At 35.0% G+C, this 22,932-nt stretch overlaps 1 pseudogene across 1 annotated transcript in view; it reads left to right on the top strand.

The window, feature by feature from the left end:
* The window catches only part of LOC118545243 (ELAV-like protein 1 pseudogene), a 79,599-nt pseudogene that overhangs the window by 21,755 nt on the left and 34,912 nt on the right, over positions 1-22,932 (top strand). The window contains exons 4-6 of the transcript XR_013446993.1: positions 5,227-5,309; positions 8,488-8,607; positions 19,726-22,360. The product of XR_013446993.1 is annotated as an ELAV-like protein 1 pseudogene (transcript). The remainder of the gene's footprint in view (positions 1-5,226; positions 5,310-8,487; positions 8,608-19,725; positions 22,361-22,932) is intronic.

The raw sequence follows: 22,932 nt of genomic DNA, 5'->3' as shown, positions 1-22,932 counted from the left end.
CCTGCTTGTGCTCACTTGCGCGCTCTCTTTCTCTGACAAATAAATCTTAAAAAAAAAAAAAAAAAAACACAGGTAAAGAGATTTATCTGGCTGCAATTGCTCCACTGGAATTACTCAGCTTATTAATACATTTAAGTCAAGAATTTCCATATTTTTCTGGAGTGTGGAAAGATACTTTTGCTAATAGCTTAAATTTATCAGGCTTTCAAATAGAAAGCAGTTCTTTTTTAGTATCTCAGTTAAAAATAGAAATAAAAATAGGAAAAAATCTTCCTCTGAGGGTGTTTATTAAAACATCAGTGATAAAATTGCAGTAATCTTTAAGAAATGAAATTAAGATGAGAGAAATTATAGTATTTTTGCTGATAAGAATGATCCAGTAGAAAAACTAAAGATGCAGGGGAGAGTGCTAGAGGAATATCCTTAAGTAAGCAAAAGAGGATAAAATCTAGTATATAAGAGGTTTATGTCTTATGAACAGTGATTGCTTATCCATTATATAGAGAAGGAGGAGTTATATGGGCACAGATATATGTAGGTAAATAGATGTAGTAGAAATTCTCTTTTAATAGCTTCTGTTACCTGAGTGAAAATGAGGATGAAAGGAGAGATAATGGGGGGCACCTGGGTGGCTCAGTCGGTTGAGCGTCTGCCTTCGGCTCGGGTCGTGGTCCCAGGGTCCTGGGATCGAGCCCCACGCTGGGCTCCCTGTTCAGTGGGGAGCCTCCTTCTCCCTCTCCCTCTGCCCCCCAGTCATGCTTGTGTACTCTCTCTCTCTCTCTCTCTCTGAAATGAATAAATAAAAATCTTTAAAAAAAAAAAAGAGAAGAAAGGAGAGATAATGGAAATTTGAAGGGAGAGAAGAGACACCTGTCTGATGGTTTTCTAGAAGAATGAGAAAATGAATAGACCAAGGTTGCCAAACAGCTTCTGAACCAGTTTTAGCTAAAAAAGATTTATAAGGTAAAATTATTTCTGGCCACAGATGACATGATCTTACATGTAGAAAATACTTAGTTCAGGGCGCCTGGGTGGCTCAGTCGTTAAGCGTCTGCCTTCGGCTCAGGTCATGATCCCAGGGTACTGGGATCGAGCCCCACATTGGGCTCCCTGCTCAGCGGGGAGCCTGTTTCTCCCTCTCCCACTCCCCCTGCTTGTGTTCCCTCTCTTGCTGTGTCTCTGTCAAATAAATAAAATCTTTAAAAAAAAAAAGAAAAATACTTGTTCACACACACACACAAAGTTATAACTAATAAGCAAATTCAGTGAGGTTGCAGGATACAAAATCAACACTCAAAAATCAGTGGCATTTCTTTGCACTAAAAGTGAATAATCCGGGGGCACCTGGGTGGCTCAGTTAGTTAAGCAACTGCCTTCAGCTCAGGTCATGATCCTGGAGTCCCTGGATTGAGTCCCGCATCCCGCTCCCTGCTCAGCAGGGAGTTTGCTGCTCCCTCTCACCCTCCCCCTCTCATGTGCTCTCTCTCTCTCTCTCTCATTCTTTCTCTCTCAAATAAATAAATAAAATCTTTTAAAGAAAATAAATAAAAATAAAAGTGAACAATCCAAAAAGTAAATTAAGAAAACAAGTACATTTACAATAACATCAAAAATATTAAAATGCTTAGGAATAAAATTAACCAAGATGGTGAAAGGCTTCTACACTGCAAACTACAAAACATTGCTAAAAGGAACTTAAGACACAAATAAATAGAAAGACATCCCATGTTCATGTTTTGGGAGTCTCAGATGATTGTTATCCACAGTGATCTACAGATTCAGTGCAATCCCTGTCAAAATCCCAACGACATTTTTGTAGAAATAGAAAAACTGCTCTAAAATGTATACAGAATCTCTCAAGGGACACCAGATGGCCAAAACAATATTGAAAAACAAATTTGGAGATCTCACACTTCTGATTTCAAAAGTTAATGCAAGGTCATGGTAATCAAACAGTATGGTACTGGCCTAAAGACAGACATATAGACCAATGGAATAGACTGGAGGGCCTAGAAATAAACCCTCACAGATATGATGAAATTATTTTTAATATGTGTGCCAAGACTGTTCAGCTCGCTCAGTTGGTAGAACATGTGACTCTTGATCTCGGGAGTATGAGTTTGTCCCATGTTTGGCACAGAGCTTACTTTTTAAAAAAAAAAAATTCAATGGGAAAAGGACGGTCTTTTCAACAAAGGGAGTTGGGAAAACTGGATATCAACATATAAAATAATACCTCATGCCATATACAAAATTTAAAATGGATCAAAGACCTGAATGTAAGAACTAAAACTGTAAAACTCTTAGAAGAAAACATAGGAAAAACCTGATGACATTGGACTTGATAGCAATTTCTTGGATAGTACACCACAGGCAGCAACAACAAAAAGGTAAATTGGACTCCATCGAAACTTAAAACTTTTTTTTTTTTTTTTTTTTTAAAGATTTTATTTATTTGACAGAGAGAGACACAGCGAGAGAGGGAACACAAGCAGGGGGAGTGGGAGAGGGAGAAACAGGCTCCCCGCTGAGCAGGGAGCCCAATGTGGGGCTCGATCCCAGTACCCTGGGATCATGACCTGAGCCGAAGGCAGACGCTTAACGACTGAGCCACCCAGGCGCCCCAAAACTTAAAACTTTTGTGCATCAAAGGCACTATCAACAGAGTGAGAAGGCAGCCTACAGAATGGGAGATCATATATCTGATATAAGACTTATATCCAGGATACATAAAGAACTTTTATAATTCAACAACAACAAAACCAAACAACTCAGTTAAAAAATGAGCAAAGGACTTGAATAGACATTTTACTAAAGATATACAGATGGCCAATAAACATAAGATGCTCAAAAGACTACTCATTAGGGAAATGAAAAATCAAAACCACACCAAGATACCACTTCACATCCATAAGGATGGCTATTCTTTTTGAAAAGAAAGGAAAAAAATAAATGTTGGCAAGGATGTAGAGAAATTAGAACCCTTTTGCATTTCTGATGGAAGTGTAAAATGATAGAGACGGTATGGCAATTTTTCAAAAAATTAAAAATAGAATTAAATACCATGTGATCCTGGGGATTATACCCAAAGGAATTGAAAGCAGGACTCAAACAGATATTTGTATACCATGTTTATAGCAGCAATTAATCATAATAACCAAAAGATCAAAGCAACTTAAATGTCCATAGATAAATGGACAAAATGTATATATACACATTGAATACTACTCAGCTGTAAAAAGGGAAGTCTGATATATGCAACAGCATGGATGAACCTTGAAAAAGTAATCTTAAGTAAAATAAGCCAGACTCAAAAGAATAAATATTTTATGATTCCATTTATATAAGGTACCTAAAATAGGCAAGTTCATCAAGACAGAGAGTAGAATCGTGGTGTCCAGGGGCTGAGGGGATGAAGGACAGTATTTAATGGGTATAGTTAAAATTGGTGTAGATGAAAAGGTTCTGGAGATGGAATGTGGTGATAGTTATACAATGTAACTGGACTTAATGCCACACAGTTGTATAAAATGGTAAAATTTATGTTATGTGTATTATAACCACAATTTTTTAAAAATGATAAATGAAGACATTCTTACTGTGAAGTCTTGTTTAAAAAAAGGTTTAGGGGCGCCTGGGTGGCTCAGTCGTTAAGCGTCTGCCTTCGGCTCAGGTCGTGATCCCAGGGTCCTGGGATCGAGCCCCACATTGGGCTCCCTGCACCGCGGGGAAGCCTGCTTCTCCCTCTCCTACTCCCCCTGCTTGTGTTCCCTCTCTCGCTATGTCTCTCTCTGTCAAATAAATAAATAAAATCTTTAAAAAAATAAAAAATAAAAATAAAAAGTTTATAAAAGTGACTTTCATTTTGCAATATTCACATTTATTTCTTAGCAAAAAAAAAAAAGAAGATTGGAATTGAAGTGACCAGTGGATTTCTTCTTGATTTTGGAATTATCATGTATTAATTATTATCATGTATATGTATACATGACTTAATGTATATATATACTGTGGGGGACAAGAACAATATATAGTCTTGAATAGTTATTTGTTTAATGATTTCATATAATTTAAATGATGTTAAATTTTTTCTGAGAAGGGACTGTGTCTATATACTAGTGTACTAACTAGTGTAATGACTGGGACAGTGCCTGGCACATAGTAGGTGTTCAGTAAGATATTTATTAAATGAAAAAATGTACATATATAAATTTTGCATATTTGAAAATGTCATGTTTACATTTTTTGTTTGGAAAATGGGTTTATGTGAGAGATAGCCTAAGGAACTGTTCCTTAATTGATAAATACAAATATATATTGTGTATTTCTCCAGTCATTGCACAAAGATTTATTTTGGTTACATACTCAAAAATTGTGCAGAAATTTGAGATAGTAATAGAGCAGAGTAGTATGTGAAACAGGGGTTACTCAGGAGATTAACTACAAATATTTTTTAATGGGGAAGATGCTCACAAAAAATGTAGAATGTAGGACACTTGTGCTTTTGTAAACAATTAGATAGGAGAAGAAGGGCAGATTTCACTGTACATCTCATTTCATACCTATACCATAGCTTTAGCATGGCCATTTTAATGATGAGAAAACCAGAGCAAAGGTTGTCAAGGCATGAACTAGAATGATGATAGTTTTATGGTATCTTTTAGAGAAGTAATTGCATTCCTACATCGGAATAAGTGGAAACTAGGAGTATACTTCCTTGCCTAGTGAAGAGTGGAGGCAGGTAGGATATAGGAAGATTAAGAGCCACAAGATTCGGTTTTACTTCTCATCTCTGAATACAAAGTTAACTCATCTTTCCACGGCTTCATAATCTGGAATTACCTTTGGGATGGGGGAGAGAGAAAGAAAGACTCTTAAGCAGGCTTTTCCTTTAAAAGTGTATTTGGGGGCACCTGGGTGGCTCAGTTGGTTAAGTGTCCGACTCTTGATTTTGGCTAAGGTCATGATCTCAGGGTCGTGAGATGAACCCTGTGGGCTGTATGCTGAGCATGGATCCTGATTAAGATTCTCTGTCTCCCTGTGCCTCTCACCCCACCCCCACCCCACCCCCAACTCATGGGCATGCATGCACTCTAGCTCAGAATGGATGGATGGATGGATGGATAGATAGATATAAATAAATAAAAGTATATTTGCATTTGCCCACTTAAGTTTATTGAAACTGAGCTTTTGTATGTCATTTCTTATTTTTCCCTTGACATGAAGTCTTACCTACTTGATGAAGAGGTCTTTTGAAAGGTGTACTGCAAGGAATGCAATGCTGTCTGTAAATTAACACTTTTACCAAGGTAAAGACCAAATTTTATCAATTCACATTCTGTTTATAAAAGGAAAAAATAACTTCTATATATTATAACATTCAAAAATTTGATCAAATATTTAACTGTATTGGCTTATTAAGTTGACAAAGGGGGGAAAATGCTTTTCATTTCCGCATATTACACATCTTTGTGTTCCTAACCTATAGCAATGTGCTTAGCACATAGTAGGCTTTTCTTAAACATTTGATGTAGAAATAAATTTTATTATGCTACTTTAAAGCTTCTAAGAAATAGCAAATTATGCATATTTTGTCGGTTATAATCTTTAAACATGGGTTTTTTAATGTATTCTCTTCTAAAAGAAAAAAATTTTTTGTATCTTTAGGTGCTAATGTGTGTTTAAAAAAACAAAAACCTTGGAGTAAAGTAGCAGCACATAATGGTTTGTGGATTTTGAAAAGGTGCAGGCCATATTGTGCTGCCTCAAAAATACAAGGATCTGATCTTCTGAAGAAAATATATTTCTTTTTATTCATAGCTCTTATGATAGTGATGTCAGCAGTGCCTTAGCAGCACGTAAATATTGGCGTTAAGATTCTAAAATTATCTCCAGTATTAACTGTGCTGCTGAAGTAAGGTTGGCCATACTCTACAGTCTGATATGTTTTACAGTTTAATATGTATTAATATTACTGATACATCTTCAGTTTTATTGATAATCTATTTTCAGTATTATTGATAATCTTGTTATGTTTAGAATGATTCTATAAAAACAAGTACTAACTTTTCCGATGTATGTGTATTAAAGAAATATATAATTGTGGGGTGCCTGGCTGGCTCAGTCAGAGGAACATGCAACTCTTGATCTCGGAGTCATGAGTTCGAGCCCCATGTTGGGTGTAGAAATTACATATAAACATTTAAAAAAAATAAAATCTTTTTAAAAATAGAGTAAAATAAAATAATATAATTGCAATTTAATAATTGTTGAATGCCATCAAGAGTTTATTGAAAGAGCTTATATAGAGGGGCGCCTGGGTGGCTCGACTAGTCGTTAAACGTCTGCTTTCGGCTCCCGTCATGGTCCCAGGGTCCTGGGATCGAGCCCCGCATCGGGCTCCCTGCTCCACGGGAAACCTGCTTTTCCCTCTCTCACTCCCCCTGCTTGTGTTCCCTCTCTTGCTGTGTCTCTCTTTGTCAAATAAAATCTTTAAAAAAAAAAAAGCTTATATAGAATCAAACTTATTTTATTGCATATTTATATCCAATGTAAATACTGAAATTTTTACTTAAATATTCATTTTCCCTTTGTTTCTCTAGTGAAATGAAATTGAAGATATTTGCTTATCTTACAGATAAGTGTACATTTATAAAATATACATTCTGAACAGAACTTAGAAGACAGTTTTTAGTAATGTTTCTAAATATTTCCTTATAAAGGAAGGGGGAACTATCAAAACATGTAAATTAAATTCCTGAAATCCCAGGACCCTGAGGTCATGACCTGAGCCAAAGGCAGCCAGCCACTTAACCGACTGAGCCACCCAGGAAAATGTTTTCTTTATTTTCTTTTTCTTACTTTGTTATTTTATTAAGTCATTAAACTAAAAATTAATGTTCAGGATAAGACAGGCATGTTTATGTAGTGTACCACACTTCTGGTCTTTTCTATAAGGACTATCTTAACCTTTTCAACTGTAACCAAGCAGAAAATCTACAAAATAAATGCAGTTCTTAACGAATCATTTCCAATTATTATTGTCTCTTTTAGAAACTCTAAAAGTATTTCAGATGTAAATTAAAGAATTGTATTTGAGGATCTTCTGTTTAAATTCTAATTTGAAGGTAAAGAAAATATATAAGATAAAGCTTTCATTTTTAAGAACAGTTTTTCCCCCAAATAAGGAAGCAGCATACCATATATATGGTATTAGTATTAAATGCCAGCATTTACATGGAAATAAGTATTGCCTTGGTGCTTTGAAAAATCATTCATCAAGCTCTTAACCTGTTTTCCTTTATTTCAACTCTTTTGTGAAAGACTGTAACAAATAAATGATGATTTTTAATTCCACTAAAAGTATTCCAGGATTTAACATCTAAATGCTTAGAAATATTTATTGAATAAATTACAAAGTTTGTCCAGTATTTTCCAGAACAACTCAGGAATTAGATTTCCTTTTTCTGTTTTTTGTTTTCCTAAGTATATTTTGACTTAATTTTAGAAAATTATATTTAGTCTAATCTGCTTTCTAAATGACAGAGAGAAAACCTGGATTTTACATTTACTTAGGTGAATCTTTATATCTGGATGTTCCAGATGTGAAGAAGGAATATTTGGGGCTATTACAGCTAAAGGAAAACTTTCTTATTTTAATCCTGAGAATGGATTAAAGAAAAAATGAAATATTGGCGAAGTGAGAAACTATAGAAAAACTGTTATATTGAAATTTATCATAACAGCATACAGCTTCTTTCCAGTCTCTTACTAAAGAAGAGGAAATGGCCTATCACTACCTAATGAAACACACATTTTAGGTAATTCAGTGGAACTGGGAAGTTTTATTTGTATGAGTTAATACACTTCCATCTTTGTGTAATTTTGAACACATAAAGTGCAAATAGTAAAATAAAAGTTATACCCTTTATAACCTAAATTTGGCTATTTTACAAAGAAAAATAAGTATGGGTGTGTATTAAATTTTCATTTTTCCATCTTTGGAAAAAATCTTCATTTTTTTCATTCAGTCTCTTTTTAAGTTGATGCCAAATAATTTCAATATTGAGCATCTTAAATCTTTTACTTGGAATATGGATTGAGTTTGGAGCTAATTCAGAGGACTCAGGCAAGTATCCAGGAGGCAGCAAGAGGAATATTTTAATAGTTGAATAACTCAGTTTATATCCTATATTTAAATGGGAGATCTCGTAAGATCACACATACAGATATGTGATGGTATATATGAAAATTTGGGCTTAGACTAAATTCTATACTCAACCCTAAAGGTTTTCTTCAATTATATATCCTTTTGGTTGTTACAGAATTACATGTTGTTTGTAAGCCACTAAGTATCATTATGGATACATGCCCAGGTTAGCCATAATTGGATAAGCAAGATTATACTTTCATAAACTGTGATCTCTAAGTTAATGATTTATTTATTTAGAAGTTGACATTCTAAATCAATTTTTTTTCCTTTTGCAGGTGGATATTACTATCCCTTATTCATCGAAAAAGTTTTAATTCTAAGTGTTTTTTCTCATTGAGTATTAACAAAAAGGAGAAAAACTAATGTCCCAAACTTTTGAGATAGATTTGGCTCTAGTAAGTATTTAGACATATTATTTGCATATCTAGGAGAAGAAATGAGACCATCATCATTTCCAGCTAAAATTATTTTTTTACCTCTGTCAAAGGATTTCTTGCAATTTCTGTCTTATTACTAATAACTTGAGCCCCTTTAATGCAGAACTAACTCACCAGAAATGTGTGTATGTTCTTGCCTTGTTTGTTTAAAAATATATCTCTCAGATTTCTGATGTCTTTTTTTTTTTTGAGCTATATACAATGAAGAAAATATTGACAAAATAAATAAGTTTATACCTTTTATGTTAAAGTTACTGTGCAAGGTGACAAGTTAGTTGCTTTTTTTTTGCTTTATTATTACTGAAATTAAATTCAACATTTATAATTTCTATTTGGGTCTATTTCTTGATTACTAATACATGGAATTCATGCAAAAACTTTATGAGTAAAATACTTAAATTAGCATATCAATGATTATAGGTCCCCCTTAATTCTGTGGAACTTTGAATAATATATTTATTGTATTCTTGTGACTGAACTTTTGTGTTTTGAAGAAATATAAACTACCTGGAAAATGTTGTTATTGTTTCTATTTATCATATGCTGTAGGATTAGATTTTAAGCAGTTATGCTTTTAAGCTACTTTTACACAAAATATTACTCAATCTGGTTAACTTGTTATTTAAAAGTATTTTGTATATCTTTGTTTTATAATTTAACCACCCACCATGGATTATTCTATTAAAGAATATCTTTAGGAAGTGGTAGAAATTCTGAATCACCCCAGAGTTTGCTTATTTCCACATTTCATTATTTTATAATCTTTGGGAATGCTCATATTATAGCATTTCAGGGGTATAAGTTCTTATAGTACCACTAAAACTTTCTTCTTTTTTGTATTTAATGCATATGATAGTAAATTACAGGAGATTTTTTTGTTTCCCTGTCATCAATTAAAAATGCCATTTTAGCATGAAACAAACAATGAAGAAGGGTATTTGTTGTCCTGTAGTATAAGTCAAGAAAGTTTAAGTACATCATTCCTTAAGAGAATTTTTAAATTGTAAAATAATTAATGCAGATTTTTATATTATTTAGTTTATACTTTCATGAATATCTTGTGGCAGTGTGAAAATGCTAATGTTTGACAGGGAGCATTAAAATTAGATTTGAAACATTATATAGAGAGAGGTACAAATTTATTCTGTTTAAATTCTGAGGATCAACACCGAACAAAAATAAATTTCCACCCTCATAGAGCTTACAGTCTTGGGAGTGAGAGACATAGGTAATAGAATAGACAAAAAAAAACTGATAGGTACTATATGTGGTGTGTCAGATCTAAGTTCTATGTAGAAAAATAATGCAAGGAAGGGGAAAGGATGGAATAAAGGTGTTTAGAAGGCAGGAGAGAGATGTTTTTAAGTATTATAGTCAGAAAATGCTTCACGGAGATGATATTTAGTAAGACAACGATTTTTAAAATGATAAGGAGCAAACCGTTAGGTATCTGGGAAAACAGCCTTTCGGGTAGATGAAATAACAACTACAAAGATTTTGAGGCTGAAGCATTTTTGGTGTGTACAAGGAATGGCAAGGTCTGGGTGGCCATGATTAAATATACAAGAAGGAGACTTGTAGCTCATGGGATCGAAGAGTTTATAGGGGCTAGATTTTATGGCTGTTTAAGCTTTTAGCTTGCTCTACAGATTTAATTTTTCATAGTTCTTTAAGAGAACCTTGACAGTGGTATGTGCTTCAGCCTATTTGACCTTTGTAGGTAGAACAATATTTACGAATCTGACTCAAGGTTTAGAACCTCCATCTGACACCATTTAGAATATAAACAAAATGTTTAAATAGTTGGTGAATAGGTACATGTGTAATGATCCGGTTTTTACAGATTGTGCTTTCATGGCTCTGAAGTTGTTTTCCACTTTATCAGTTTAGCTTGTCAATGCTAAGGGCTCCAGGAGACACTGACCTTACTCATGTTTGTCATTTACCCAAATGAATCACCGCCATCTTTGACTCCTCCCTTCTGGAATTGCTGCCATAATTAAGTATTTCATTATTTCTCACCTATTCTGTAGCATCTTATCTGAGAAGTTCTTTGCCTGTAATTGTTTCATTCGTTATAGTATATATCCCACTAATTTAATCTTCCTAAAACACTACCTTTGCTTATAGGATAAAATTTAAACTCCTTAGCTTGTACCTCATGATCTTGCCCTTACTTTAAGTTTTTCCGTTTTTCTTCAAGGGAACTAGTCTTGATCCATCCAGTTTTTCTCTTTGCCTTTATTTATGCCATTTCACCCACCACAACTCTCCCCCAACTAATTCTTGTACATGCTTAAAAATGGGCCAGACCTCTTGTGTGTGGTAAATGTTTCCTTACTTTAACAATAAGACATTACCCCTCCTTCTTGTGGTATGAACAATTTATATCTGTAGTTCTTAACCTTTTTCTCTAACTTAACACACCTGAGGGACAGAATGCTTCATCATTAATTGTGCCTCATTTATTAATACATATTGACCTTTTAAATATATTAGCCATATGAATAAAAATTTAAAATTTTATAAACAGAATGAAGAAAAGCAAATGGACTAAGATGCCCAGAACTTGAAAACATCAGCCTAAGTATCAGGTTCCAAAGTTTAAATACTAATTTTATGCTGATGAGTGATATAGTTGATTTTTTTCCTGTTATATGAAAAGCTCTTCCCCTCCCTCCCTCCTTTCCCCCGCTTCCCTCTCTCTTTCTCTCTATCTCACCTATAACTGAGTATGGACTAGCCATATACATTTCTAGGATTTTAGCATATTTAAAAGAATAATAAATTCTCTTTTAATTTTTCAATATTGTAAAAGCAATTAATAAATATACTCTTTTAAGAAGTAATCCATGTGTTTATTATAGTATTGTTTATAATATTAAAAATTTGGAAGAGTTTTTAAAGTGTCCAGTAATAAAAGGCTGATTAACATGCTGAGTGGAATATTGTGCAGCTATTTAAAATAATGTAATGAATATTTAATCAGCTAGAAAATTGTTCACGATTAAAGATATGTCAGATATTTTCAGACTCCTTAAACGAATACATTTGCTAAACTGTTACTACTGGTTTATTGCAGGTGTAAGACAAATCTTATTAGGATGAGGGGGGTGGATCTTATTTTCATGATTACAAATAAGCATGTATCATTTTTGTGACTCGGGGAAAGGAAAGTTTGTTTTCTGAAAAGGAGAGAGAGAAATCCTTGAAAAATAAAAATTATTTGAATCAGACTTACAACCACATAATCAACCCCCTTTGGAAATCTGTAAATGGAAATCCTACAGGGTTCAGGATCTTTAGAAGTGATAATGAAGAATTAACTATCAGGGAAGAACTGAACAGGTAATTTCAAAACTCAGATAATTTTAAAATCAAGTGTAGGGGAGCAATCTATGTGTTCTCAAAGGCGTGTTGAAAAGAATTCAAGAATTTGTTGAGTGGTTTTGCTGTCATTTCTCCACTCCAGCCCCCAAAACCTCAAAAGGTAAGTATAAAAAAAAGATAAATCTATTTTAATTTTGAAACCATATTAATGAACTATATAAAGAAAAACAAATCTAGTTTATTTTATAGTTATAAATATTTAGCAGCAATTAAACTGACTTTTAGATCTAAAAATGAAGAATTTTCCTGTTTTGGGTCACCTGGCTGGCTCAGTTGGTAGAGCATGTGACTTGATTGATCTTGGGGTCATGAGTTCAAGCCCCACTTCAGGTGTAGAGCTTACTTTAAAAAAAAAAGTGGGGGGGGGGGATTTTCCTGTTTAAAAAGATTTGTCTTAAAAAAAAAAAAAGATTTGTCTTAATTTCTCCTAGCATAAAAGTAATACATAGGCATAGAAACCTTGGAAAAGGCAAAAAAATTCTATTTAAAAATCACATTTTTACCATCCAGTAGCAACTTACTATTATTAGCCTCATTCCCTTTAGTTGCATAATTTTTATTTCTTAATCCAATTCATAACTATTGCCAGGGATAGAAATCTAGAGTATCTCCCTCTAGAAAAGAAAGATGGGATATGCTTCTGGCTAAGAAATTTCTTTACATTTATCTAAAATACACCTTAAACTACTAATTTTATAATTTGTTCCATAATATTTTACTGTAAAAATGCTTAAATTTTTTTATTAACATTTTTCCTCAATATTAGTAAATTTGTACATATGAGAAGATACATCTTGTTGACCCTGTGGTTCCTCTACCACAGCTTCATGCCAGCCCCAAGGGTACCTTTACGTAGTGTGAGAAGCGTTCTGAGGCAAGGGAGGTCATTGAAGTTTTTTTAGCAGGAGAGTAAGAAAAATAACCACCGAAGTATGTGTAGTGGCTCAAGATTTGCTCAAAGAGAAATCTAAGACTGGTATATTATGAGTTTCTTTCTTTTGTATCTCCACAACCATATCAAATTTATCAAAAAGCTGAGCTATTCTCAAATTGTGGAATTTGTATTTAATATTCAAAAAGCATTTACTATGGACATTTCAGTTCAAAATATGGCTAAATGTAAATATGACACAAATGTATGGATTCATAGTATATGACCTTTCTGTTACAGTGACCCATTTAGAATGTAAGCAAAAATGGTATGTCTCAACTTGTTTTTCTCACATGCAAATATTTTAGAACTTAACTAAAACTCTTAAGAACAGTAGTAATTTAGAAAGGGAGGTTTAGAACCTGAAAACAACTTGGCTAATAGAACAAAGAAAATATTTTGGGGGAAGTCTAAAAATCTTTATCTATGGGAGGGGTATTTGTCACCAAAACAGGCCTATGGTACAGATTTCAAGTCAGATTCTCTGTTGTGCCATTTTTGTCAGCATTTTAGTGGTTTATTGCATCCTTTGAGAAAATAGGAAAAACACCCGAAAGTAAAGCCTTTGGTCCATAATAAATAAGCTATTGTACAATTTTTTCAAATTAGTGATTCTTAGATATGTTTACCTCTAAAACTCAAGGAATTGGGACCTTTAAAATGTGATGACTTATTCAGTGCTACGTAGTTTTGCTCTGCAGGAAACATTTATGGTGGTTTTACTATACTTCCTATATTCGTTATGAAACTAAATCCCCCTCACCGCAAAAAAAAAAAAGAGAATCCCTTTAATGTACTCGTCTTTTTTTTTTTTTTTAATTTATTTGACAGAGCACAAGCAGGGGGAACAGCAGGCAGAGGGAGAAGCAGACTCCCCGCTGAGCAGGGAGCCCCATGTGGGGCTCAATCCCAGGACCCTGGGATCATGACCTGAGCCAAAGGCAGACACTTTAACAACTGAGCCACCCAGGCACCCCCTTTTTTCTTTTTTTTAAAGATTTTATTTATTTATTTGTACTCCTACTTTCTTTTTCTTTTTCTTTTTCTTTTTTTTTTGTACTCTTATTCTCAAAAATACCAGATGTTCCTGGTTCCTGGATAGCCAAGTTGTATAATTTAATTTGGAATTTAGATAAAGTTTGAACAAATTTCAAAACTAGCATGAAAATTCATTTATTTAGGTTAACCTATTATATGCTCATAAACACTTGTTCCCCCAAACCGTTGTTGATTGGAAGTATTGGTGTGTATGGCTCATGTCAGGACACATGTAAAATACGGAAGTGAACCAACTAGAGTGCATTTAGAGAATTGAAAAATATGGGGTGTTCAAATGTCACAAGGAATGGTTGAAGGTATTGAGAAGCTTCCTTGAAAAGGAGAAGACAAGTAATCTTGAGACTTGTGTATTTTGTTTTGCACTGGAGGGCGAAACCAGGGAGATCAGGTTTCAGGGTTGCAAATACAGCTCCTTAATACAAGCAAGGGCTCTCTACCAACTTTGAATGTATGCATTATGGAAGTGGACTGCTTTACCAAGGACCTCAAAAGTGAAATGGGGATGGGGGAGTTTGTATGATTTAAAGATACTATTTGAAATGAAGAAAATGAATACATCATCTTAAATCCTTGCCATTAAAATGTTTAGGCATTTGTGCTAACAGGACAATTTTTGACTAAAGGAAATTACAGGGAAACGTGGATTTTTTGTTTTGCTTTTGGACAGTTTTTACTGATAAACTTTTTTTTAACAGACCTGACACTGTCTAAGGAAGGTGCTCTAAGAAGTTCAAGATCAAGGTTTCCAGAAACATGTCACTTGTCTGAGAACAGGAAATAAATGAAAATGTTAACTTATTAAATACTGGAGTTGGAACATAATATTTAAATACTAAAAGCTTTTATAAGTAGGCATTTGTTTTCAAGGATTACTTTTTGAAGGCTATTGGACAAATTCGACATAGAACTAGATTATTAAGTTTTCATTTTCCTCTTAAGACTTCCAAGGAGAGAAAAGTTAAAAAATTTAGATAAACCAATAGGAAGAAATCAATTCTACAGAAATTCTTAATTGAACAGTTTTGGTTTGAGATGAGTTATAGTGTCCAAGGTGGGGGGGCATTCTTTGATGTTTATATTCTGTGGTATTTGGATGTTAGTAAGACTGAAAGGCCATAGCTTGGACTTAGAATTACACTCTTGAGATTCTTTTTTTGTAGTTACAATATAAGGGAATCCAGCTTCAATTGGAGCTTTTCCTCTTGCCAGGCACATAGTAGGTGCTCAGTTACTAATTAGATGGAGTGTTCCCAGGAGGATCAATATCACTCTAAAATTAGCAATGGGGTCTAGTTGAGTCTGGCATCAAATATGCAGGAAATAATTCTATAGTATCTTTGCCAGTTCTTTTGAGGCCAAATCATTGTGAGACAAACAATGTTATGGCTTGGCTAAGAAGATAATTTTTATGATATCTTTTAATCAGGCTTCTTAGTTCTTACAGTTAAGTACTTTTTCAAACTACTCTGGTTCTCTTCCAAATTAGATAAGAGATTATGGATATGAAATAATTGGAAATACAATAATGAACATCAGGGCGCCTGGGTGGCTCAGTTGGTTAAGCGACTGCCTTCGGTTCAGGTCATGATCCCGGAGTCCTGAGATCAAGTACCACATCGGGCTCCCAGCTCAGCGGGGAGCCTGCTTATCCCTCTGATCCTCTCCCCTCATGCTGTTTCTCTCTCTCTCTCTCAAATAAATAAAATCTTTAAAAAAAAAAAAAATAATGAACATCAGCCATGGCACAGTTTTTAAGGTGTATTTGCCTCTCTAGGAAATAAGCCAGTAATTTTTTTTTTATTGTTTAAATGGTGGTTTTAATGAAAATGGCCCAAATCAATCAAATTAACATATTAAATACCTACTAGGGTTGATTTTTTTTTTAAGTGCATATAGAAACCACTCAAGCTTTAGGTACTATTAGTGGTAGAAATAACTGCTAATACATCGATTGTCCTTTGCCAGAAACTTTTACATTTTATAACCCATTTAAGTTTCATAACCACCCGGTGAGGGAGATACATCATTATCCCTGTGTTATAAGTAAAGAAACAGTTACAGGGAAATAGTATGCCTAAAGCCACATAACTTGTAAAGGGATGGGGTCTGTCAGTTATTCAAGCTCAGGTGGTTTGATTGCAGATATCATGCCCTTAGTAATTATATTTACAGCCTCTGTCCTATAGCTAATAAGACACAGAAGGGACAAAATTAACAAATATTATGCCCTAAAATGCTAAAAATAATACTGATACCTTAAAAATAGGTTTATATGTGGAAATATTCTACCAAACACAAATTATCTCAAATATTCAATGATGGTACTACTGTCCAACTGCAAGGAGACATACTCTTAGAAGTGTATTTTGGTAACATTTGACATGGGGTGTGTTTATGTGTCCATGTCCCTCTGTATGTTTGTATGGTCCATTGATATACATGCAGATATATGAATTCAGTCAGCTTCAGTGTAATAGCATAGTCCTCCCCTGGGAGAAAACTGCTCCCACCTAACTGTCCAGAGTAAAGACTACAGAATCTATATATTATACTTAGTTGTATTGTTTTTAAGGCATTAAAGCATCAAACATCATTGTCATCTCACTTAAACACACTGTGTCTCTGAAAGCTCATCAAAATCTAAGAAAAACACGACCTTTTGTAACTAAAAGGCTGCAAACAAACTATACAGTATAAATTGTGACTTGTTTTGGAGATTATCCCTAAGCTATCAGACACTGTTTTCTTAGTATTTCCTATCAAGTTTTTTTTCCCTATCAATTTAAAGAATTGGACTTCTGGCAGGGCTTAATAATAAACTTCATTCTGTCTCAGAGCAATTCCAGCAAATCCTTACTTAGCATTTAGAAATATTCTCAGGTATTAGAAGGGCAACCTCCTCCCAGCCTGTCCACATACACGCACAGAAAATTAATAACTCCTTTTTCTGTACCATCATCCTTATAATAGTTTCATTAGTGTTTATGTTACATCATACTGATTATTTCCTTATTTCTCTGCTGTTGGGCTGATAGCCTAACACGCTTGAGCCCAGAGACTATATCTTAACTCTGCTCATTTATGACTAATGTAGTAAATAGAATTGATGACCTCACATAGCGCTAAATAATATGTTAGTTCCTTTATTATACAATACATTGATACCAATATTAATATGGCTGCTCAAAGCAACTCACTAGTCAGCTAGACATTAGATCTTGCTTTTCGGTGGAATTCTCCCAAGCTCAACTAGGTCAAATCCATCTATAGGCCACCAGTATCACAATTTCACTAAAGGATCAGAAGGAAAAGATAAATTAGAAACATGAAATAGTGTTTGCCAGGTAATATAGTTTTATATGTGAAGTATGTCTGTGTAAGGGCTCTATTTCTCATTGAGATGAGGTACTAGTTAGGAATAAAGAATTTCACAGCATATTTTATCTCATAGGTAACAGACAAGAAAAACTTTGACAATATATCTGATGTAAGTCTTAAGAAAAATTGTCCCTAGCAGGCTGAAATGGATTCTCAGATGTTCTTGCTCAGATTTTACAAGAAAGCACTATGGAGGTCAGAATTTCAGTTAGCTTTTCTACCACTGCAAGATTCAGAGTTTGAAATATTAAGTACTTTAAAAAGTATTAAAATTATTTAATGGTCATTTTTTTCACTTCATTGATATCTGAATCACCTATAGTTGATTGCTTAAGACAGCTTTAAAATCCAAGTCAACCTTGCTTCAGCCAATGAATTCATACAAGCTTGTATGTAAGAATCCGACCAAAACAGCCAAATCAAGAAACTTTGTCTTTACCACATCAAGAACTAGATGTTTTCACCTGCATCTTTACCTGACATCTGGGTGTGACTCCTTTACCTAGCACTGCATTTGTGTTCTTGCTGATCTCCCAAACCCTGCCTGCCTGAACCCCACAGTACCCAGCCTCTGAATCCTATCTACCTAAATCTATGACTCAGATGCTTTGCTTTGCTCTGCATTGGGAAATCTTCTGGCTTCTGGGCTCTACTTTTGTTTGGGAGACCCAAGTATATTCCCAAACTAACTGAAGCTCATAATACCTTGCTTGCTGTACATAGCCTCTTGAATAGATTTCACATGGTAGTCTCTGTTGCTCTTCATAGTTAAGTCCTCCCAAACAAGACCTACCTTGTCAAATATTTGGGTGTTTTATAGTTAAATGAATTCCTGATAATTCATTTAATTTGATAATTTACCTGACACATTTGCTACTCTAAAATTACTTTTAATAACTTTTCTAAAATTAGCTGCTCACTTCCAGAGAATACTCAATATCCTAATTTTTAGACAAGTAAAAAGCCTGAGATATCATTGTGTTACAATAGGGTTTTGATAGCAAGATTCTAAATACAACACATGGCACAAAGAAAGCATAAGAATGATAAAATTATAACCTTGTCTTCAATCCAGGCCTGTATATAGTAACCCCCCGCCCTTATCCGTGGGGGATATGTTCCAAGACTCCCAGTGGATGTGTGGAAACCACAGATAGTATTGAATCCTATACATACTATGTTTTTCCTATATATACTATGTTTTTCATATATATACACACACATTCACATTCATATATATGTATATATATACACACACCCTCATGGTAGAGTCTAATTTGTAAATTAGGTACAGTAAGAGATTAATAACAATAGCTATAATAAAATGGAACTATTATAACAATATACTGTAATAAGTTATGTGAATGTGGTCTCTCAAAATACCTTGTATTGTACTTTCCTTTGTGATGATGTGAGATGATAAAATCCTTATGTGATGAGATGAAGTGAGGTCAATGATGTAGGCATTGTGACGTAGCATTAAGCTACTGTAGATCTGATGATTCATTAGAAGGGGGATCATCTTCTGGAGTGTGGTAGACAGCAGGTAACTGAAACCATGGAAAGCAAACTCAAGGATAAGGGGGACTACTGTAATTAGTAGCCATGGAGAGGTCTAAAGTGGCTGGAAACTACTTTTTCTGGCTAAGTTTACTTTTCATCTTGTTTCATTTCCTGTCTTAGTATGATAATCTTTATGTGAAATTGTACTGTTTGCATTTTTATAATTTTAATTTATTCATGCATGGACTGTATAGTTTTACAGTTTGTGATAGCTGATGTTATTTCAAGTAACAAAATTTCCTTACACGTATAAGGACAACATTAAAATTAAGCTGAAAACATATCTCACATACTAGATACCCAGTAAGCATTTAATTAATATTGAATAAATAAATCTGATTTATTTCTCATGGGAGTTTTAAAAGGTAAGTCAGAATTTTTAGAATTCTGTTATCAACAAATCATCTTATAATTTTAGAACCTTCTCTGCGCATTCAAAATTTTTACTTTTAGTAGTCAATATTTTTGTATTTAATTTCTTACGGTTGAAAAGATGAATGTTCTAGAAATAGTAAAATGAATTTTTTAGATTAATTCTTTTTAGACTATGCTTTTGGTTCTCTTGCTTCTATAGAAAATAATTTAAGCATCCCTAAAGAAATAGAATTAGTATTCATTTGAGAATTCATTTAAGAATTAGGAATAATCTGGAAAATCAGCTAATATAAATTAGAAATGAAAATATTCATTACATTGATGATTCTAGACATGCAAATCTGTAAGTTATTTTCTATGATTTTGTCTTTATTTTTAAGGTCTCAGACAATAAAACTTCCATCAGTTCATTCTCATTTAGTAATGCGTGTACAGCTATTCATTCATCCAACAAGTCACTTTGTTCAGAGGCACTTGCCTGTGATACCAGTCTCTTCAATGTCATCAAGATGCCATTTTATTCAGATAACAGTTGAGCATGTAAAAAAAACTAAAGATTTCCCACTGGTTTAGAAGACCATGAAATGAAGCAGAGCAAAATGTTATAATGGAATATAATAAATTCATATTTGTGAATATTATGCTAAAGAAGTGTTTAGGTAGCTTGGTCACTTTGCCAGAGGATTGACAATGTAAACAGAAGCTTAAACTCTTCCTATTGCCGGGCCCCAGGCCCGCCCGCTCGCGTCCACATTTTTTAAAAAAATACAATATCTAATGGTTATGAAGACCACATGGCCGAAGACTGCAGGGATGATATCAGGAGAAGGAATTTAATTGTCAACTACCTCCCTCAGAACATGACCCAGGATGAGTTGCGGAGTCTGTTCAGCAGTATCGGTGAAGTCGAATCTGCAAAACTCATTCGGGATAAAGTAGCAGGGCACAGCTTGGGCTACGGCTTTGTGAATTACGTGACTGCCAAGGATGCGGAGAGAGCAATCAACACCCTGAATGGCCTGCGGCTCCAGTCAAAAACCATTAAGGTGTCGTACGCTCGCCCGAGCTCAGAGGTCATCGAAGACGCCAACCTGTACATCAGCGGGTTCCCGCGGACCATGACCCAGAAGGACATGGAGGACATGCTCTCTCGGTTCGGGCGAATCAACTCCCGGGTCCTTGTGGATCAGACCACAGGTGTGTCCGGAGGGGTTGCGTTTATCCGGTTTGACAAACGGTCGGAGGCAGAAGAGGCAATTACTAGTTTCAGTGGTCATAAACCCCCAGGTTCCTCCGAGCCCATTACAGTGACGTTTGCAGCCAGCCCCAACCAGAACAAAAACGTGGCGCTGCTCTCCCAGCTGTACCACTCGCCCGCCAGACGGTTCGGAGGCCGCATTCACCACCAGGCGCAGAGATTCAGGTTCTCACCTATGGGTGTAGATCACATGAGTGGGCTTTCTGTGTCAACGTCCCGGGCAACGCATCTTCGGGCTGGTGCATCTTCATCTACAACCTCGGGCAGGACGCCGATGAGGGGATCCTCTGGCAAATGTTTGGCCCCTTTGGGGCAGTGACCAATGTGAAATGATTCGCGACTTCAACACCAACAAGTGCAAAGGCTTTGGCTTTGTGACTATGACAAATGATGAAGAAGCCGCCATGGCCATAGCGAGTCTGAACGGCTACCGCCTGGGGGACAAAATCTTAGAGGTTTTCTTCAAAACCAATAAGTCCCACAAATAACTCGCTCATGCTTTTTTTTTTCTTTTGTACGGAATAGATAATTAAGAGTGAAGAAGTTGGGGGAAAAAAAAACGTTAAGTGTGGTCATATTCAAATATTTAAAAATTGGCTGTGGTACTACTGGTTAGTTATGTGACCTTAATTAAATAAGTTGCTATCTCTCTCCAGTCCTCCGTTTAAAATTGTAAGAGATTGAATTTGGCTCTGTCTTGTCCCATATTTTTAAAACCCTAAACAAAGTCAGCCTCCAATATATCCATTTTGCAAATAATTCTTTATATTGACATATTACAAAAGCAAAGGAAAAAAGTTAAATCTTGTAGATTTATGTGGAAATTTTAATATCACCTTAGAATTTTGGAAATTATATGTTTAACTTTGCCATTATAGAAAAAAGTGCTAGATTTGTTTCTCCTACCCTTCGTCAAACCAACACCTTGACTCTGTGAGATACAGTCAAAAAAAGAAAAACAATCCCCACTGGAACTTAGAGAAGGAGAAGCACTTGCTGCACTGTAAATGAAAAATAATGATAAAATTTTTAAAGTTATTCAGATAAAGCATTTAATTGAATTAATGGGACAATATGGAGTACTAGATGATTTAGTTAACTGAAGTTTACAATTACCCTAAACTTTTGTTTGAATATTTTCTAAAACATAAAAAATTACAATATTTTAGTATATTGTCTAATCTTAGTATTGTTAAATTTTATGAGTAAGGAGTGATCAAGTCATATATTCTGTAATAATAGGTATAGAAGTTTTAAGAATTATGTTCAATGTGGTTTTTTTGTTTGTTTTTTAAAGATTTTATTTATTTATTTGACAGAGAGAGCGAGAGAGCACAAGCAGGGAGAACAGTAGAGGGAGAGGGAGAAGCAGGCTCCCCGCCAAGCAGGGAGCCCGATGTGGGGCTCGATCCCAGGACCCTGAGATCATGACCTGAGCCGAAGGCAGACGCTTAACCATCTGAGCCACCCAGGCACCCCTATGTTCAATGTGTTTTAAGCCATATAACCCAGAGGGTATTTGATTACAGGTTTTTCGTTTCGTTTTTTTTTTTTTTAAGATTTTATTTATTTATTTGACAGAGAGACAGCGAGAGAGGGAACACAAGCAGGGGGAGTGGGAGAGGGAGAAGCAGGCCTCCCGCGGAGCGGGGAGCCGATACGGGGCTCGATCCCAGGACCCCGGGATCATGACCCAAGCTGAAGACAGATGCTTAACGAATGAGCCACCCAGGCGCCCCTGCAGTTTTTTTCTTGAGGTAGAGTACAAGAGACTAATTCAGATTAACTAAGGATTCGATTTGAAGAATTCCAATTTCCTTTAAGCAAAATTTCACTTTATTTCAAGCTGAACATTATTGTATTCATGATTTGATAACACACTATAAGATGTACATTCTAAAGGATTTTAATTATAAAACTTTCAGTTATAATCTGTTGCTTGTAAGCAAGGTCATATATTTGTATATCTCTCCTACTGTCAGAAATTGGATCAGAAGGGATTGGATTACCAAGAATGGCCGCTGGGTTTTTTTTTTTTGGTTTTTTTTTTAATATTTTTTTTTAAAGATTTTATTTATTTATTTGAGAGAGAGAGAGCACAAGAGGGGGGAGCGGGAGAGGGAGAAGCAGACTCCCTGCTGAGCAGGTAGCCCGCTGCGGGACTCAATCCTGGGACTCCAGGATCATGACCTGAGCAGAAGGCAGTCGCTTAACCAACTGAGCCACCCAGGCGCCCTGGCCGCTGGTTTTGATCATGGTTATGTACATGTGGTAGAGTAGGACAGTTTTATTAATATGCAAATCTATTTTTGAATAGTGTGAAAATCTG

This window comes from Halichoerus grypus, chromosome 4 (assembly GCF_964656455.1).
Source record: "Halichoerus grypus chromosome 4, mHalGry1.hap1.1, whole genome shotgun sequence".
NCBI lineage: Eukaryota > Metazoa > Chordata > Mammalia > Carnivora > Phocidae > Halichoerus > Halichoerus grypus.
The sequence above is the reverse complement of the archived record's forward strand: the minus strand, read 5'-3'. Positions and strand labels throughout refer to the sequence as shown.